The sequence below is a fragment of the Phocoena sinus genome, chromosome 16 (genome assembly GCF_008692025.1).
Source record: "Phocoena sinus isolate mPhoSin1 chromosome 16, mPhoSin1.pri, whole genome shotgun sequence".
Classification (NCBI taxonomy): Eukaryota; Metazoa; Chordata; class Mammalia; order Artiodactyla; family Phocoenidae; genus Phocoena; species Phocoena sinus.
In genome coordinates, this window is record NC_045778.1 from 17,217,401 (window position 1) to 17,235,196 (window position 17,796).

Sequence of the window (17,796 nt, forward strand, 5' to 3'; positions counted from 1 at the left end):
AAAATGCACTGAAGTGACTTGGGGGAAGAATGCAAAAAGAATTTTGAAGGCTGCCTTGGAGATCTGGAGCATATAAGGAATTCCTCCTGGCAAGTCTAAAGAATAGTGACAACCCAATTATCCCAGAGTCACAAAGACATGCATCTCTTCAAAAGGAACATCCCAGGACATTCAATCAAAGACCTCTCCTAGTTTCAAGGGGTGGAGAACGATCATCCTTAGATTTCCAGTAAGGTGAATAATGGGATTAAAATACCATAGATGACAATGCTTCTGCCTGGAGTGACCTCTGGATATCCACATGACTTCATTACTTCCTTTAGTACACCATGCAGGTGTCCCCTCTTATTAGTGAGGCTTTCTGTCTATATTTTGCTTACATTTCTACACTATTTAAAATGGCATGATCATGCCCCTACCCCTGACATTTGTCATTCCCTTATCCAGCTTTATTCATCATCTAGCATGTATCATGCACTGGGGTGTCATTTATTTGTGTAATTTAGTTACATATTTATTTATATTTGTTTTCTATCTCCCTCAGCGGAATGTAAGCTCTGTAAGAAAATGAGCTACGGTAGACTTGTTCATACGTGTGTCTGCAGCACTGAGAACAGTTCCAGGCACAGAATATCTGTTGAATGAATGAATACATAAGAGAATGTCTTCCCTTTGTTCTTACACCTCTTGAAGTATTAACTGTTCTCTCTGCTCCTTGTAAAGACAGAATAATATGAAAGTTAAAAGCATAGGCCATGGTATCAGTTCAGACTGAATCCAAGCTTTGCCCTGAAAAATATCTTTATTGATAACAGTTACAGTGATACTTGAGATGAAGAAGGCTTGCTCTCTTGAGAGGTCTGGAAACCATGCACACTAGTCTCTTTGACTCAGTTTTACAGATGTGGAGAGTCTTTAATGGGTTAAGAATGGATCTCAGCTTCTACTCTGAGCTCTGCCACACACTGGCTGAGAAACATAGGCCAAATTACTTGACTTCTCAAGCTCTGGTTTCTTCATCTTTCAAACAGCACCTCCTTCATTATCTCCGTGAGTTTGTGCTTAGTAAAGGTTAGCGGTTATTGGACCATGCACACAAAATACCTAATAAGTTGGCTGCCATCATGGAGCCTTTTCTGACTACTCTAGTACCTTTCTATCCTCTCTTACGGTATTTATGATTTCTGTCTCATCCACACTGTGGCCGTATTGATCAGTGTGTGTGTGTCTGTGTGTGTGTGCGTGTCTGTGTGTATGTGTGCGTGTCTGTGTGTATGTGCTGTATTTTCTCAAATAGATTAAATTCCCTGAAAGCTTGCACTTACTTTTGGTCTTTCAGAGGGCACAGTCCGTCATTGAGCACATAAACCCCTTAGTTCTTGGTGACTTATTGGAATGGGGAGTGCTGTCCTCCCTGATTACTTATAATTTCCCCTCTGTCCTATTCTGTTGACTTTAAAGAAAGGGCTCTCTTAAAATGTACACTTTCTCCTCCCTTAATGCTTAGAGAAGACCTTTATGCACAGAGGGAGCTCCAGATAAGCCAAATGAATGCATCTTTGTTTGCTAATACCTTATGATGAAGTAACTAATCCACCAATCTATTTCCTCTAGATGCAAGGTCCAGCTAAAATGGCTGTAGAGCAAATAGCTCATCTCTGTGATCTTTTCAGAAGGAAGAATTTCACTACAACCTTTAGTGAAACCTGACCTCTTTCTTTCTTGACTTTTCCATCTATAAAATGGGGACCATAATGATCCTAGGTAAGTTTGTAAGAAGACTGGGACAGTTTCTACCAATCACTTCTGGCCATGTCATCATGTGAGAGAGCCCAGTTCTCAGGGTTAGCAACGTGGAGCATTGCTGCCAGTCTACTTCAGGGCTTGCCTTCACTTCCAGTTTAGTCGCTTTGAAATATGTCAGTGACTGAAGATTTCTAGGTGAAAATCCCACAGAGTTTCATGCCCAAGACTTTATTTTTGCCAGGTCCTTGAGAAATGATTTCTTTAGCTCTCAGCTCTAATATCATATCTGACCTCCCAATTAAGTCATGTGCCCTATTACACACAGTCAGGGTGCCTTTATAGTTCTCATCAGAGTTTGGAAATAGTAATTGATTTGTGTGATTATCTGGTTATGGTCTGCTTTCTTCATTACACTGTGAGTTCGACCAGCTCAGGGGTGATTCTGCTCAGTGGTGTCTGGTACGTAGTAGTCATTCACTACAGTTTTGTTCAACGGTGAATCAGTGAAGAGAAATGTTCTTTGTTGGTGACGAAATAGAGAAGAGCCTGATTCTTCTGAAACCAGGAAAGGACTGGTGGTTTTACTCCATACTTCCTCGGAAGGCCTGTCTTCTCATTTATAATCAGGGAGACAGGCCAGCAGATAACTATTGAATGCAGCTGGTCTGAAACTCAGGGAAACGTCTTGCTGACACATGTCTCTAAGCTCTTGGTAATGCTTAAGTCCATGCATTAAACTTCATCACTAGTGTCTGATGAGAAAAGCAGTGATTTGGATCAAAACAGGAAAGGAGTCAGGGGGCAGCTTCTAGAACGTGAAGGAAATTACATAGCTCTTCCGTTAGGACTGCTGTGTCTAGACAGGCGGCAATTGCAGACCACTGCCGCATAGAACAATTTCACTATTGGACAATCACAAATACCTGTGGTTTCCAGAGGAAACACGCATCTCTTTTTCTCATTGACTTCCTTTTAGTCCTTATAAATTGTACCTCATAAGGGTGTCTGGGGGTCTCATCTCCCCTTTGTCTTCTCTTCTTACATACTTTCTATTCTCATATACTTTCTATTCCTCAGCTGCCCCTGAGGGGCTGAGCTCTTTCCTGGATAGTTCCAACCCCCTTGAGATTCTGGGTATGTTTCTTCACTTGATTCTGAAGGACTCCACTCCTTCAGGTCTCTAATCAGTGTTGCTATATAGTTCCTTCAGATTCTTCAGGGTGGAGCACCCTCAAAGACCAAAAAAAAAAAGCCTTTGTTTTGCTAATTTCGACCCCTTCCGTAAGATCATTTTGTTGAAATATTCTGCAAGCAAAGTCTGTGTCTCTTTACTCCGCCTACCAGCTGGAGGATATGTACTTAGAATAGTGTTTCCCAAGATGTGTTTCGTGGAATATCAATTTTAGGATGTATTTATTTATTCATCAACACATAATTAACATTTACTATGTGCTGGGTTCTCTGCTAACCGCTGTGGATAAAAGGGTGGGAAAAAAACAGTCATGGTCCCCCCTCTTGTGGAGCTCACCATTTAATGAGGAGACAGCTATTAATAAAGTGATCAGACAAGCATATGTGAAATTTTCATATGAGATAAGTTTCATACATGAAAAGTGCTATGAGAGCATATAGTCGAGGGTAGGGGTTGGCACCTTTTTTTCTGTAAGGAGGCAGACAGTAAATCTTTTCGGTTCTGTGGGCCAAATGGTCTTTAATCCAGCTAGGAAATTCTGCTGTTGCAGTTGAAAGCAGTCACAGACAGCATGTAAACAAATGAGCATGGCTGTGTCCCAGGACAATTTTAGGAATACTGAAATTTGAATCTCATGTAATTTTTATATGTCACAAAATATTATTCTTCACTTGATATTTTTCAACCACTTAAAAATGTAAAAAATATTCTTAGCTTGTGGGCTACACAAACCAGGCAGTGGACTGCATTTGGCTCATGGGCAATAAGGAGTTTGTCAACCCTTCCTCTAGGGGTTAGGGAAGGCTTCCCTGAAGAAGAGGTGTTTGTTGTGAGATCTGAAATCTGAGCAGGATATCTGGGTAGGGTGGGGAATGTGGTGGTGGTGTTAATGGTGGTGGAGGCTAGTGGCTAGAACCACTTCAGTTTGTCGATTGTGTGGCAAGTAAAAGGGAATCAATGGTGATAAAAGGGAAACATCAACCCTTTAAAGATTCTGAAAAGTTCCAGTAGTAAAAGAAATGTATTTGATTTTGCTTAAACCAATGTTTCCTAAACCTATTTGTCCTTAGAAACCTTCTTGGACTGGGTACCTACTAACATGCAGGAACACATTTTTGGAAATGCAAGTCTAGGGTGTCCTTGGCCATAAAGGAACTCCAGAATATATGGAGCACTTTTCACCAAGAAATTTATCCATGCAAATGACCCTAGAGTCCATACAGTACTTTCATGTGGCTATTTCTGAGAATTTGTGTTTCTTTACTGAGGGATCTTTTAGGTTAGGATTTGACATAACTGTTTTTGCAAACAGCTTAAGTGTGAACTTGCCTGGGGGCAGTGGGTTGGATAGTAAGCTCCCAGAGGTCCCTGTCTGCCATTCAATGATGGCATTATAACTGCAAGAGAATTGAATGTATTTTACCAAATGCTCAGTGGGGAAAACAATAACAATAGATATTTAGCTGATGATGACACACAGCTCCTCTGGAGAGCTGTGAGACCTATTGATTCTCACTTCATAAAATGCTTATTTGAAAACTCTAATACCTGTAAGATTTGCCAAGTGCTGTCCCATTAATGTGGTTTCTCCCAGAGCACCCAAGTGAAAAACTTGTGCTATATCTATATGTCCCCAAACATCTAGACATTTGACTTTAGACTGGATATTTAGATAGTAGGTTGGATTTTTCATCATTTATCCAGTTATTTTGACTACACGTGTCCTGTCCTTAAATGTGCACATGGATGGTTTGCTGTTGTTTTTTGAACTCAGTGCAGTGTCCTCCATCTAATTTTTTAAAAATGCTTTTCCTTACTATAGCTAGAGAGGTTCCTGGTGAGCACTTTTCTATTGGCACTTGTCAAACTACATTCACCTCTTGGTCTGGGATTGCTTTCCTGTGGCAGCTACATACTGGGGTTCAGGGCAGGTTGATATAAGTCTTAGGTGTTGGCTTGTCTAGGAAGCCAGTTAACACCATGAAATGGAAAATTCAAGGGAAACAGCCAAGGCTACAACCAAGTAACTGAGTTTACTCTCTTTTCTGCCTCAGTCTCTTTCTCTTATTTCTGTCTGTGTCTTTTTAATTGTCACACCTCAGCCTTGGATCAAAACAAGAGAAAAATTAATCTACAATTAGAGTCTCTGCTCCTTGACGCAGGGCTGTTGCCGAGGTAAAATGATTTGGATGACTCTGCAGTACTTTTCCGTTACACTGTAGAGGAAGCAGCATTCATTATGTATCAGAGCAATTTACTGTAAATGGTGTCTTTATCTCATTTCCTCTAGCCGAGTTTAAATCCTCAGTCGGCATCCATGTACATCTTACTTCAAGCCATAGAACATTAAAGCTGAAGGGGACTTAGAGGTTATCAGGCTGGGCTTTCTTGTTCTCAGAAGAGGAAACTGAGGTCCTGACACAGTGGCAGACCCAAGCCTAACTCCCACCTCCCAGCTCCTACTGTGGGGTTCTTTCTGGTTCAGCTTCTGTTTGCCACCCAGCACCTGCCATCCTTCTTAACATATTGCTGATGTCCTCTTTTGATTTAATGTTCACAAGGACCCTACAAGACTTAATTTTAAGAAATAAGAGGGTCTCCCTCACAACAGAATAAAGCAGTGTTATTCTTCCTTCCATGTAGAAGGAGAGATGTGCTTCTTTTTATGGGAAGCAGAAATAGGACATGCCGTTTGACTAAGTGGAGAGAAGAGTGTGGGAGTGGGGACAGGGAGGCTTTCACAGGTGCCAGATATACAGAGTCTCATAAACACACTGAGCACAGGTAGTAAAGAAGCTGCTTTTGCTCTCAGTGTATATATGGCTGGAGGGAAAGGTAAGCAGTAAGGGACTTATGTGGACTGGTTTTGGAGCTTCTTTACAAGCTTGTTTACAGGGCATCTGTGTAAGGAAAGGCAGCAGCAGGTAGGGCTACGTCCGTTGGAAAGGAACAGCTTAGTTTAGGCTCTTCTTAAAAAAAATTAATTGAGAAGAGGGTAAAGCACTTAATTTTTATGAGCTTTCGCTCACTGAGTCAGTTTTAGTTTGAGGGAGTTGCTGCTCATTTATCACAAAGCACTTGTGAGCATACTCATATATGGCACGCCGTCGGAAACTCTGGGGCATAGGTAAAACAAACCCCTATCTCCAGGTAGCTTAAATTATTGATTTTTTTTTTTCTTCGACCATGCCGCATGGCATGTGGGATCTTAGTTCCCCAACTAGGGCTCGAACCCGCGCCCCTTGCATTGGAAGTACGGAGTCTTAACCACTGGAGTACCATGGAAGTCCCAATTGGTGATTATTGAACATGGACTTATGCATAGGATTGCCAGATAAAATACAAGATACCAAGATAAACAACAAATAATTCTTTTATTATAGGCATGTCCCAAATATTTCATGGGGCGTGTTGGGTGTCCTGGGTTATTATTTGCTAAAATCTGGCAAATTATTCATGGATGGGTAACTGGAAGTTTTTGATGTGGTTCAAAGATTTTATTGAGATTAAAACTGGAATGGATCTTTGAGATAGTTCTAAGCCCTTTATTTTAGATGAAGAGAACTTAGGCTTAGAGAAGACAAGTGAGTTGCCCTGGTTCACATAGCTGGCACGTGGCTGAGTTTGGCCTTCTGTCTTTTAATTCCTAGTTTTATGTTGCACACTGATTTAATTAGTAGAATGAGCATTGTGGGTTGGTATGTTCAAGAAAGCTCCAGAAAGGAAGTGAGAGTAGGGCTGTGTTTTGAATGAAGGTAGAATGCTTTGGGGAAGGCATTCTGATGGAAAGGCAAATGTAAGCAAAAGTAGGAATAAGTTTTTGTTTAATGAAGGGATGGAAAAGATGTCACTGTGGGACATAGATCAGTCATTGGACCAATGGATTCATGTGGGTGAGAAATGAAAAGGGAATATTGAAGAGGTAGATGAGACAGGAGTTAGAGTTTATTGCACCTTGGCTACAAGTTTAAGGATTTGGGCATTATTTGAATGTCATAAGGAGGGGATACTAAAGGTTTTTGAGTGGACAAGTCAGCTCTATGTCAGTGACCAAAACAGTTTTGAAAGAAAGAGAGCTGTTTTAAGAATTTGAATACCAATTTTTGAAAGTCCCTAGGGTTAATTTACCACTCAGGCAGCTAGAATGATCACCCACACCTTTGTCACTTCTCCTGGGGAGGAAGAATAGCAACATCCTAGTTCCCTTTAGAAAAATGAGCTGACAGTGGGGCATGATGGAAATTTCCCACTGTGATTATAATCCCACTTCTGGTGGGGGGAGGCTGAAATTGAGAACTTCTGGCCGTGTTGTGTGTGTGTGTGTGTGTACGTATCAACTAAAGTAACCACTTGAAGCTTCCAAAGCAGCATGATCCAAGGGACAGATATAAATCCTTGCTACGAAGAAATTATGTGAATTCAGTACCAAAGGAATATCTCAGTGATTGCTCTGATGAACAAGTGTCCGAAATTCTTGGCGTAAAGATACTGGTGGGGAGAAATTAGACTTAATGGACAGGGTTTGGGAAGTCCATTGGCAGGAACCATACAAAAAGTCAGTGATACTTGGGTAAGTCTGATCGACATAGTAGCCAGGAAATAGGTCTTCTGTACTTGTAGGTTGGAGTTCATTAGGCTTGGAAGAGTAGGGGAATCCCCTGTAAAATGGCACACAAACATAATTTCTCACCCAGTCCCTAAATGGTCTAAGGCTTGTCAACCTTTAGGACCAAGCTGAGGAGCAGACTGACCTAAGGAACAAGAGGCCCCTCCTTTACTCTCAAATGTCTCCCTGAGACTGGCCAGAGAGATGCAAATTATGTTGATTGAGATAAACATTACTTATTTTATCGAAGTTAAAAGATTTGACAAAGATAGATGTGCCAGGAGACATCGCTAAGGAGAATGAGTTTTCACGGAAGTTTATAGACAGAAGATTCTTGCTTGCTTGAAGAGGGCAAAAGGCTGGCTATCGGCAGTTGAGCAGAGGGGATTCCAATGGGGGATCACTGGCGGTTGAGTGTGAAGTTTGGAGCTGCTAACTCTGATGATGTCACAATTTTCCTGTTTTGAACACTATTTCCCATCATCATTGTGTGATACTGAAACAGTAGATGGTCTCTGTTTTCAATGCCGTTCAAATCTGCGGGAACTGTGCACTGAGGTTAAACTTTGCATTCCCAGATGAACTGTTTTCTCTGTGGAAGAGTCCTGAATGGGGTGGTGAAGACCCTGTTAGGAACCAGGGATGTGAAGGGCTTCACCCATTGAACAGCTTGTGATCTACTCTATAAAATAGTTGCCTCTTCTTAGTATCGGATCTGACATTAAGGGGTAAACATAATACACCCCATTGCTGAGACACATCCCAAACCGAACTTCTGAGAGCTGGCATCTGCACGTAATTACTTAGGGCACATAATTCTTTTATGGGACCTCACTTAGTAAAGCATGGACATTTACATTCACAGCTCGTTAGGTTGCTTGTGACTTTGATTTGAACATTTTATGTGGGATTGTTTTTAATCTTTGGAGGCACTGTAAACCCACAGTCATGCTCAACTGCCACAGACTGCAGAAAGGAAAACCATATAACTGGTTTGTTTTGCTTCCTAGGAGGAGTTTTATAAAGTAAGGGCTGAACTGACCCATGAATATTCTACGGGGGAATTTTTTTTCTTTTGCTTTCTGAGCCCAGGGCTTATGGAGTTATTGTGATCAAAAGTAAAGTTAACTTGAAACTCTAATGGAGAGAGAATGAATTTAAACATGAGTTTTGAATTGTTATAAAAATCATAAAATGACAGATCTTTCAACCAGATGCTTAGTTTTAAAATAGCAAACATTGCAGACTTTCTAGAGACTGTCAATGGTTTGAAAACCCAATTCAGTCTCTTCCCTTGGGCTCTCAGACTGCCTGGTAATGAGCACTGTTGGTCTTAAGCAAGGCAGTCGCTACCAGCAGTACATTCGGAAGTGCACTATCGAATGAAATTTTTCTTCTTTTAGGAAAACAGACACATTTTGCAATTTATTCATGGTGCCAGGTGTTCCTTAGCTGTGCACTTCGGGGCTTGAGTTAAGTGCCTTCAGTTTTCCTTTTTCACGGGAAAACTATAAAATGAGAGGTTTGCTGTTGTGCTCTGCTTGAGGAAGGCTGTTCCTCCTTGAGCGTCTGCAGGCAGTTTGATATGAAGTTCAAATGTAATCTCAAGGAGACCTTTCCTTGCCTTGATACTCAGTGTCAGTCTTGGTAGTATGGGTTGTATGTGGAACAGGTGCAAATTGTAGTCTGATTTTCAACATGTAGTAGAAAAGACCAGTTAATCCCTTGCAACCTGGGAAATGTTTGTGAGATTTCATTAGTGTCTGGATAATCATATGGTTGGGGATGTACTTGGACAAATGCTCCACAAAGCTTCTTGTGTAAAAGTGGTTCTTTTGGGACAATTTTTACTAAGGTAATTTACTCATACGGTGATTATTAAGAAACTGAGAAAAAGGCATTGGAGAAAGCGATGTTAACACAAGGATCCGTCTGCTTTATGCTAGACTGAAACATCAGTGGTCAGACCGTGAGACACTGAGAGAAGGAGTAAAAGGTGGAGTCTCTTCTTCTGTCCTCTTTCCCCATTTGACCTGCAGCGCAGGCCCTGCCCTCTGCCCAGGTCTGCCCTATGGAGCGGTCTGCTGCTGAATTCTTGCCTTTTATTGCTCTCATGCCCTCCTTGTCTTGCTCTGTATCTGGTTCCTTTAGCCCCTAGATCTGCAAATAATCCTCTGACAATTCTAATTTTTCACCATTTCCACAACTCTAGCTAGCTATCCCAGTCATCCCTAATGATTTCCTCCCCATAGGACTAGTTACTGTCCAGGAAACTTCTGGAAGACTGGACAGGTCCCCCAGACTTTGGAGCTTCCCAGAACTCAATCTAGAGATTACAGCTGAGACTTGCACCCTTTTATTGCAGGTTATTTTTTCCCTTAGAAATGTAGCTACTTCAGTGAGGGATTGCTATGGTCTGAATGTCTGTGTCCCTCCCAAATTCATATGTTGAAATCCTAATCCCCAAAGATGATGGTATAAGGAGATGGGGCCTTGGGGGGGTGTGTGTGTGATTAGGTCATGAAGGTGGAATGGGATTAGTGGTTTATCAAAGAGGCTCCAGAGAGATCCCTAGCCTCTTCTACCTTGTGAAGACACAGCAAGAAGGCACTGGTTATGAACCAGGGAGAGACCTTTACCAGAATGTGATCATACTGGCAACTTGATCTTGGGCTTCCAGCCTCCAGACCTGTGAGGAATGCATTTCTATTGTTTTTAAGCCACCTACTCTGTGGTTTTTTTAATAGCAGCCTGAACAGACTGACATAGGGATTCTTACTTAGTGTTAGAGACCTCCCAGGTTCTGGAAAATGCTAAAATTACAATTTCTATTTCAGTTAGACTCTAAACTGTAGAAATTAACCAAGTACTAAGGGGCATTTTGAAAGGAACAAGTGAGTTTAGCTGTGGAAAATGGTGGGTTAGGGTGCAGTCATGCACTACTACTCTAGGAGGTGCCATTCCCAAGACTCAGATGTGAACGGTGGCCCCTAGAGTTGTGTTATATGGCAGCCCTAAGGGTCTTAGATGAATTCGCTAAATGTCCTATCTGATAGATTCTAGACATCTTGAAGACAGGCCCTGTGTTCCCCTTAATGCCTCGCATAAAGCATGTGTTTATTAAGAATTGGTTGAAGGAATGGATTTGGATATACTCTGGACAGGAACAGTACAGTAAGCAAACTGTAAAGTCAGAGGAAGAGAGAATGTTGGCTTTGTTTATTTTCCTTTCACACAACATTTGGAAGCAGGAGACCTAGATTCAAGCTATGGCTTTAATAGTTACTAGCTGTGTGCCCTCTCTGAGCCTCAATTTCCTTATCTGTCACATGTGCCTGATAAGAGCTGAGCTTTCAGAGGTGGTTGTGAGGCTCAGATGACATGATAATTGTGTAATAATCCCCTAATGAGGGTATTTTCCCAGATCAAAATGACCCCCCTTGACTGCTGGCCCCAACTCCCCATCCTCAGGAATGGGCCTTTGGCTGTCATGTTTGATTAATGTGACGCAACACCTACTTGAAAATAAGGAACCGGATCTACAGTAACCACTTAATCGAAGCTGGACCATTCAGAATCCCTGCCCTGGGAATTTGAAGAAGGACATGAAAGAGTCAGTCTCCATTGTCTGAGAGTGTAATTTGGAAACCCAAGATGTAAGGGCAACAGTCTTCTCCCAGCCACATTAACAAATGAGTAGCAGAAAATGTTGGTCTTCTAAGAAATAAGGAAGAAACAGATGTGTAAGAAGAATCAGTGAGTAAAAACGATGCACTATTGCTGTCTGAGTTCCAGAGACCCTGATGCATCTTTGCCTTTAGGGGATCTTAAACATTCTTGTATCCTCATAATAAACTCTCATTTTGTGCCTCAGCCAACTCAAGTTAGATTTTTGCTTCCTAAAATCAAAGCATTAAGGGGTTTTGTGATGCATTTTCTAATACAATAATTTTTTCCCATAGGTTTAAGTATAGCCCAAGTGCTCCTGTACCTCACAGGAGAAGATCTTTGTACTTTAAAATTAATAAGGAATGGCAGTCTTTTTCTGGCAGTTTTGATCAGAAGCCCAGAATTTCTAGCTATGCCACTGTCTCCTATTCGCTTTCAGGGTAAAAAGCATTCCAAACTCCGTCTCGGTCTCCATGGTGACCAGGAGTCCCCAATAATACCTGCCTGGTGAGGGCCACACAGCATCCATGGCCACAGACGTGTGCAGTATGCTGAATTAATGCTGTGGGAAGCGTAAGGAAAGAAACCAGGCCATTGAGGCTCCTTTTTATGCAATTAATGACTTTCATTTCTGCCTACATTTTCACTAGTGCTGCAAAGCAAGGTGCAGAAAATTAACTATAATTTAGGTAATATCTCAAATGCCCTGTCAGTCACTTGATTATGTGATTGAAAGGAACATTTCATTTGGAGATTTGCAATTTTCTGGTGCTATTGGCATTACACAATTATGTTTCCTGTCATTTATCACATTGTGGAGTACCAAGACAAATTTGCTTCTCCTACATTTATCATATTACTGGGAAACATAGAGACAGATTTAACCAATTGCTTTACACCAGATGATGCCCCTTGTTAAATGGGTACATTCAACAGCTTTTCGAAGATCTCTCTTGAACAGATTCTGCACCAAGAGGATTCTTCCCCCAGCTACTTTGAAATTGAGATTTTCCCCTTAACTACAGCACTGCCTTCCAGAAGGAGGAGCTGAGGCCTATCTGCTTTTTGCAGCAGGTGCACCGAGTGAACTGAGAATGATGCTGCTGCAGAGGGACTCCCTCCTCCTTGGGAATCGGAAAGCAGTGGGGTCCAGATGGGACATTTCGGCACGAGGCTGGGTAAGAGCGTTAAAAAGGTTTTAAGTACTGACTTGCTGTAGTCATAGCTACTCAAAACATTTAGCTTTTAAACAAACGTAACTTAATATTTAATTTAGGAAGCAGGTAAAGAGTCTGTGGGGCCTTTCACAAATGAAATTTTCTGCAGGCAGTTAAGTACTCTTCAGCTCATGGACTGACCTAGATTTTCCTTTTCTCTATAAAGATGGTATTAAAAATAATTCAGTTTCTGCCCCTTGGTTTAATAGGGCCTTTGAGTAGTTTGTATGTACCTGGTGCCTGCATTAGAAAGCTTGTGCTTGTCCAAAATACGTATTTTCCCAAGCCCCAGCCAAAGCTTTCGGAATCATATTATATGGGGGTCTGAGAAATCTACATTTAAAACAAGCGCTAGAGGTGCTTTTGTTAGGCACTAAGCCAGTCATTTACATCCTTGGATGCTCATTAGAATAGCTCAGGGAGATTCTGAAACTTCTGATGCCTTGACGGCACCCTAGATAGATTAAATCAGAATCTTTGGGATTAGGAACCTGATACCAGATGCTTTTAATACTCTCCAGGTGATTCCAATGTGCAGCTATGCTTGGGAATCCCTGCACTGCACTGTGGGAAAGTCACGATTAAGAAGCAAGACACCTTGATTCTAGTCCCCCACAGTAACATATCAGGACAGAGCTGGGCTCCTATGATCTGATTTGGAGGCTGGGAAGACCATGACATCTCTGGTGCTCTTTGCAGTCTGAGGACAGCTGGTCCCGTCTGTTGGGGAGATGAGGCTGGTCAAGACCAAGTTTCTGGGAGCCAAGACAGTGAGTATCAGTGGTGGGGTAAGGAGGAATACAGCTCCATGACCATGCAGCTGCCACATTTCTTAGGTCATCTGGGCTTAGGAGTGTAGACGAATTCCATACTGCCTCTGCTGGTGGGACTAGGGCCCCTCCATGACTATAGGCTCTGTTCTCAGTAGCCTAAGACTGAGGGCATTTGAGTCCTCTGACTACAGGAATCAGTGTCTCCAACTGGGCTGAGCTGGGGATAAGCCAGACTGAAGAGCTGCTGCTTTGTGCCAGCTTAAATCTGAGAATCCTTTCATGGTCACCCTGGTGCACCACTTAGCCCCAGAGCACTGGCACAGAGTCCAAAGTCCTGATGTCTGGTAGACCTGCCTGATAGACATCTGGTTGGGTGACATTAGACAAGCAGTTTACCTCTCTTAGCCTCACAGTTTCTATCCTTTAATGGAGTTGGCCTTGGGTTGGGAGGCAACGGAGTCCCTAAAATACTTAAGATTGATATTAAACAAAAACAAGACATTCTCTTTTTCATTGTCCCCACTGCCTTTAGGTACTCTGCTATATTAAAATGGGATTTAAATATAAATTTAAACCGTTTGCTCAATAATGTGCATTTCTGTGGCTCCTTTTTCATTTTTCTTTAATCTCCACTCAGACACATCCTATCTGTGCTTTCAGCATGAGGTATTGGTTGATGCCAAATCAAGATCTTGGTACAGGCATGTAATTGTTTGTATCCCCCACTAGACTGGACTTGTCTCTGATCAGTTGTTTGCCTTTTCATTCATTCTGCAAACTTGTATCAAGCTCTTATTATGTCTCAATTACTGTGCTAGATTTGGGCATGTGGGGATGAAAGGTACTACTTGTTATCAGATAGCCTGAAATATAGTGTATGTGTTGGGGGAATAAGCAGAGTCTAAAAAATTATTCTTTTAGATATTTGTTTGGAATGGACCCTATAGAATAATAGCAAGCTTTATACTTTCCCAAGTGTTCTCATATACCTGATCTCGTTTAATCACTGAACACATCCGGGAGGGAGCATCATAATACACTTTGGGGACATCACAGCTAACACAAATGAAGTGAGCAACTCCAGGTTCCACTGTTACGAGTGGCAGAGTCAGGACTCACACTCGGGACCCCTAACTCCAGGTCTGATGCACTTGCAACAGCTCCAGGGCTCAGCTGTCAAACACAACCATCTACACACACATGCATACACACACACACACACACACACATGTACACCCCTTCAGAGGTATTGATGTGAACGTTTAGTGGGTGATCATTACTGAGGATTGAATGGAGAAGTTCTTAGCAAGACATTCTGTACATCTTGCTAGCCAGCATTCCAAAGGGGGATCTTCCCAGAGCTGACAACAGATCTGTGTTTCTGTTCCCCAAAGAGATGTCATCTAGGTGTCATCAGCTGGGGTCTAGCCAAGGCTCAGTCTGGCCATCTGGCCAGGCGTGTAGGGGTCAAGGTCCACAGCAACAGATCATAGAATCATTGCCAGAGGTGAAGTATGAACTTCCTCTCTCTGAAATATATTGCCTGCCAGTGAGGTAAAAGTAATTACTTGTCCCTGCTAATTGAATCCTGAACTTTAAAGTAGAGGTTCTGATTTAGGTTAACATGACATGGTCCAATTTAAAATTTTAACTTAAAGGAAAAAAACAGCAATGAATCTCAGTGCTTGGAATGCGGCAAGCTAAGTTCCTCAGGGCTGGAGCCAATTTTCACAACTTCTGCAGGCACTGGCTTCCCGCGGAACTATCTTCAGCATGCCCTGCTTGTAACCTTGATAATGCAAAGGGTTCCATTATTGTAAGGCAGGAAATTATTTCAGCCAATTTCATACTATGGACTTTCCTCCCCCTGAATTTCCCATGCTTAGTTTTAGAACTGGTTTTTAAAATGTATTTATTATTTTTTAATTTACTGCCTTTGGGTAACAATAGTAATAACTAATATCTAGAGATTGCTTACTATGTGTTGGGCATGGCTATTAAAAAAAGCATGTTAATTGATTTCAATCTTCAGAATTACCCTATGAGGTAGGCATTATTTTCTCCATTCAGCAGCTGGGTTAACTAAGCCACAAAGAGATTAAGTGATTTGCCTAAAGTTACAGAGCTAGGAAGGTGGCAGAGCCAGGATTTAGACCTAGGTGGACTGGCTCTGGAGCCTCTGTGTTGAACCTCTCATGGTATTGTCCTGTCATTGTGTGACTTCTCTTGCTAAGGACATACTGTAACCTGGTGGCCTGGGTCAGTCTGGACTCCACAGTTTTTTGAAAACTTAATGGTGACAGGATGAAAAATTCCTGGCCTGAGTTTTGTATATTCTCTCCCAGTGTGCGATGCAAATATCCCATACAGGATGCCATTTAAGACCAGATAAATCAGTTTTGGGGGAAGAACTGATGTCAGACTACCGTGTGATTGTCTCATAGATATCTTATTGTCATTGTCTTTCTCCTTATACCCCTTGGTGGAGGTGTAGGAGTTGGCCTAAAATAGAAATCCTCAGTATTAGGCAGCCCAAGGCGAGGTTAACACTGGGGCTTTAGACAGGGATGAGAAAAACCGTTCTCCTAGAGCATTTCTGAGGTTGGTGATTGAGCTGCCTTTAGAAAAGTGTAGTGAGGGATTCCAGGATGAGTCTGCACCTGCGTGGTGATTGTAAAACACTCCCTGTGTGTGTTTTCTCTTTGTGTCGTTGGTAGCTAGTGGGTAGGAACCTGTGCCATACATGGGGTGAAGTAAGCAGGAAACATAATTGCCCCGAGGCCAAAGTGATGGCAACGGCTGTGGTCACTGGCAGAGAACCACTTGCCTTGTGAAGCAGCCCCTGTCTGCAGGCACTGAAGGAGGGAAGTGGCAGTGGCAGCCTGGTGGGAGCCAGTGTCTGGAGCAACCAGCACCCCAAGCGGCCATGGGCGTGGTGGAGTCTTCTCTTGGTGAGTTCCTGCTCCACCGGAAGTAGCAAGGACAGTCAGGCCTGGGTCTAGAATATTAGTAAACGACCCTAGGGATTCCTGAACCTGTCAGGGGTGGAAGGCCCCGGGGGAGAATTGGACTTACTGCTAACTTAGAGACTGAGATCCCAGAATATTTTCTATTGATATAAGGGTGACACTGTTTATTTTCCTAACTAGTGATAACTGGACGTACAGGGTACACAAGTCTTTCTTTCACTGGAGTGATTTGGGAGTGGCAAAAGTAGACTGATAGGTGGTTGGCTTTAGCTTGCTCAGTCACTGAGTTGGAACTCACCATTAAGGAATTGCTATGAGTTAGTTTGCATGAAACCTGCTATCAGAGAGTTAAGGGTCTTAGAGTTAAGAAGACTCCTGCAAAAAAAGTTATTCTATATAAAAATACATTCTGTAAGAGGAATCTTTCCTTGGTATTATAATTTGACAAAATGTACAGCATTATTATTATTATTATTATTTCCGTACGCGGGCCTCTCACTGTTGTGGCCTCTCCCGTTGTGGAGCACAAGCTCCGGACGTGCAGGCTCAGCGGCCATGGCTCACGGGCCCAGCCGCTCCGCGGCATGTGGGATCTTCCCAGACCAGGGCACGAACCCGTGTCCCCTGCATCGGCAGGCGGACTCTCAACCACTGCGCCACCAGGGAAGCCCCCAGCATTATTATCTTTAAAAAATAAACCTCAGTTACAAAGCTCTGAATGATTGCTTGTTGATGCTAGTTGAGGGAAGCATTTAGAAAAGTGAGTAATTAATTTCTAGTAACTTTATTTCCTACATGTGAAATGGTGGTAATGATATCCCCCTCATGAATTATTGGGAGTGTTCAATTTCAGTCTGATCTTCAACTGAAAAGAATCTTCATCCACAATGAGAAGAATATTGCAACATTTTCATTCTAGATAGAAGCCTTTGTAATTGGGTCTCATTTGCAACATCTCCATCCTCTTTAGTACTGTCTCTTTACCCTGACAATACAAACTGGTTCACTGAGACACAAAGATGGCTCTGAAGGCTATGGGACTACTAATGCCCAGGCTTAATTAAACAACAAGTCCAATTTTGACAATACTGATTTACTTGCTATGGGAAAAGTACCAAATCTGGAGTGGGTTTAATTGAATTCAAGTGTTACCCCGTTTATTCATCACCTACCAAATGGCTGTGTGTGTATGCATGTGTGTATGTAAGGATAAATATGAATACATTAAAAGCTATGCAAATATAGGACAATACATATATAGCTCAATTTAGAGCATAATTTTCATGCACGCTGCTGAGGATTTTATCCCACTGTTTCCACCTCAAACTGTGGGTGGCAGCAGAGACTTGGGAAATACCTTCTGTGAAATTCAAATGACTTTTTGAGGTATATAATGATAAGGAAATGATTGAATGATTGCAGTAAGTAATAAATAAATTGGATCTTCATTTTGAATTGCAATTGGCATTACTTTATCATTTCTCATCTCATTTTTGTGGCCAAAAGTGGTGAAAGTGGGCTGTGGTCTGGGAACCTCAATGATCTGTTGGCTTTTAAACAGGTGTTCATGATTTGGGGCCAATAATCTTTTCTTTTTTTTTTTTTAACACACAGAATCAATTGT